This window comes from Leptodactylus fuscus, chromosome 10 (genome assembly GCF_031893055.1).
Source record: "Leptodactylus fuscus isolate aLepFus1 chromosome 10, aLepFus1.hap2, whole genome shotgun sequence".
Classification (NCBI taxonomy): domain Eukaryota; kingdom Metazoa; phylum Chordata; class Amphibia; order Anura; family Leptodactylidae; genus Leptodactylus; species Leptodactylus fuscus.
Window position 1 is genome coordinate 81972465 of NC_134274.1, and position 2826 is coordinate 81975290.

General features: G+C 49.4%; 1 non-coding gene across 1 annotated transcript; it reads left to right on the forward strand.

Annotated features, from left to right (window-relative positions):
• The first annotated feature begins 1958 nt into the window (after window positions 1-1958).
• On the forward strand, window positions 1959-2064 carry LOC142183623 (U6 spliceosomal RNA). The gene has a single exon (XR_012711784.1). It is a non-coding gene; the product is annotated as a U6 spliceosomal RNA (small nuclear RNA).
• Window positions 2065-2826: the final 762 nt, after the last annotated feature.

The following is a 2826-nucleotide window of genomic DNA, read 5'->3' on the forward strand; positions in this document are numbered from 1 at the left end:
CTATTTAAACCCCACCCAGGCATGGATCCTTGCCAGCCATTCACTTTGGGTTTCCTGGTCCCCCTGCTCAGTCTGTTTCCCTGTCTGTTTGTATTCGGTCTGTTCTCTTGGTTTATTTACCTGGCTTGTATTTTTGACTATCCCTTGTCTTTTGATTCGGTACCTTTATTATATCTCCTGGCTTGACCTCTTGCTCGTCTGACCTCGCCTTCTCTTCTGTGTCTTGCTGGGACTTGTGGTCCTCCCTGGTTCCATGCTGTTTAGTCTTTTGTTTTGCATTGCAGTTACACTGTGCTTTCTGTTTAGGGGTGACCCCTGTAACTCCAGTCCCTAGGACTTTCAGGGACTCCTCTCCCCTTATCCTAGCCGCCGGATAGAAGGTTAGGAGCCGTGGTAGGCGCACTTCAATTAGGAAGTGCATTGGTCTGCCTCATCTCAGATATTACAGCATAGTTATAGCTGCAGGGCCTGCGACCCCTTTTGTCCTTAGCTGCACAGTGTTGCTTTCCCAGCTGTGTCGTTTTGCACTGCCTGACCCCGACTCCAATCCTTACAGTGGCTATTTGCCACAAGTTTTTGGATACGCTCACTGAACACTTAGATCTTCTCCAGGAGGCGGTAGTGGCCCTTTCCTCTTTGCTGGGACTATCTGGGCTGACCTTTTTAGCTAGGCCTAAAACTCTGAAGTCACGGGCAGAAAAAAACTCTCCTTTCCTGGAGGTGTCTGGAGCACCAGGCCTCATCTTCCTGCCGTTTTCAGCATTTTTTCCCTACTTTTGTGGTTCCACCTCTCGCTCTGGAGGACAGGCTTCCCGGGACTCTTGATCAAATTAGCTATTAGCTAATGAAAGCTCATTTCATTAGGAGCTGCCTGGCAGTTCCTGCAGCTAGTTCTCCAGGCCCTCCACTTCCTTGCCATCTCTTGCTCTCCTTCCTAGAGCTTTTGGCTTGGCAGCGTAGACAGTGCCTGTGTCCGAGAAATGGTATATACGGTTATACCATAGTTCAATTTGTCTCCTTCCCCCCGCTCGAGCGGCCGTTGTTTCTCTAGGCCGTCTTCATTCTACCATAGCAGGGAGTCATCGTCCCCGTTCCCACTTCTTTCCTTCAGACTAGCCTCTGTCCCCCTCAGTATTTACCAAAGTGATGGCAGTTCTCATGGCCCTCCTCTGTTTCACAGGTGGCACCATGATTCCATTCTAGGATGGCCTGCTGGTGAAAGCCGCCTCCAAGTCAGACAAACTGACCAGCTTGCGCATTACCTTGGACCTTTCTTTGCAGATTCAGCTGGCTTATCAATGTGGAAAGCCTTGTTTCAAGCATTCTGAACATAAGGAGTTCCTGGGCATGATCCTCTACATGAACCAGGGCAAGGTCCTCCTCCAAGATTCTCTCTTTGGTCCGGTGTGTTCAGCTTTCGGAGGAAGTGTACATGCACGCTTCTATTCTGCATGTGGGTCCAGGGCACGATAATCTCGACCTTCATGGTCATTCCTTTCACTCAGTTCCATTCGTGTCCTCTGTAGTTGGCGATTTCTGGGCGCTGGGACAGTTCTTCGGCCTCTCCAGTCCACCTGATTCTTCTGCTTTTTCAGGTTCATGAAAGCTCTTTTAGTGGCTTTCCTCCAAAGGAATATCTCAGGGAAAGCCCTTCCGTTTGTAGGTGATTTTTCACAGATGCTAGCCTCTTAGGCTGTGGAGCAATCCTTGGTGCCTTGACCATTCATGGCCTGTGGTCCTAGGCAGAGTCCTCCCACCAAATCAACCTGCTAGAGCTGAGGGCCATCTTCTTAGCCCTATGTCAATGGACCTATCTCCTCCAAGGATATCCAGTTAGTCCAGTCTGACTTCTCCACCGTGGTGGTCTACTTGAACCTTCAAGGGGGCACCAGAAGCCGGATAGTTTTGTTATGGAGGCCTCCCATTGTCTTTGGGCAGAATGCCACGTTCCAACTCTCATGCTCCTTTCGTCAGCACATTAACTAAAATTGGAATGATACAGAGAAGATTATCTTGGCCCTTTGTTAGGATGACTCAAAATTTTGCGGAGCGTTCCATAACTCAGTGGTCCACTTTCCAGACGTGGACAATAGGCAGGTTTTTTTTGTGTGTTTTTATTTTGTTGTTTTTTAAATCATCTGTGTTTCTGTTGGGGTATGCCCACCGCTGTGACCTTCGCCTCCAGTCTAAACCACAAGATTACCCTGCTATGCTGCCAGGTCTCTGATCCTCATCCATTGCCACCGACACTCCCATCATTCCCTGGTCAGACTTTTGCCTTCTGTACCTGTTCCATTCTCTTCCTCTTCTCCCTCGTGTCCTCGAGACTCAAGACCGAGGAGGTTCCAGCCATCCTGGTGGTGCTAGATTGGCCCTGATATGCAGATCTCATGTACCTGCTGGCAGACGCTCCTTGGCTTCTTCCTCTGCAGGAATTTCTCCATTCTTTTTTTCCCAGGATCCTGGCCTTCCCTCCAATCTGGTCTGGGTCGTCTTTCCTTAAGGACAGTGTTCTGTTCTCTTGGAACCATGGGATCTTAACCTCGTCCTCAAGGTAGTTCAGGCTCCCCCCTTTGTGGATATTCCTCTCCACCTCCTGTTTGGGAAGGTGCTTTCCTGGTGGCTATTTTCTCTATTTGTAGGGTCTGTGGGCTGGCTGTCTCTTTTTATGGCATCCTCCCCTTCTGGTTATCCACAGGGATAATTTTATCCTCCGTCCACCACAGTTTTCCTATCTAAGGAAGTCTCCTCTTCCACGTGAATGTCCCCTTCCTGCCTGGCTCTTGTCCAGGCAAATTGAGGTCTATTTGTCTCGCACCCATCCTT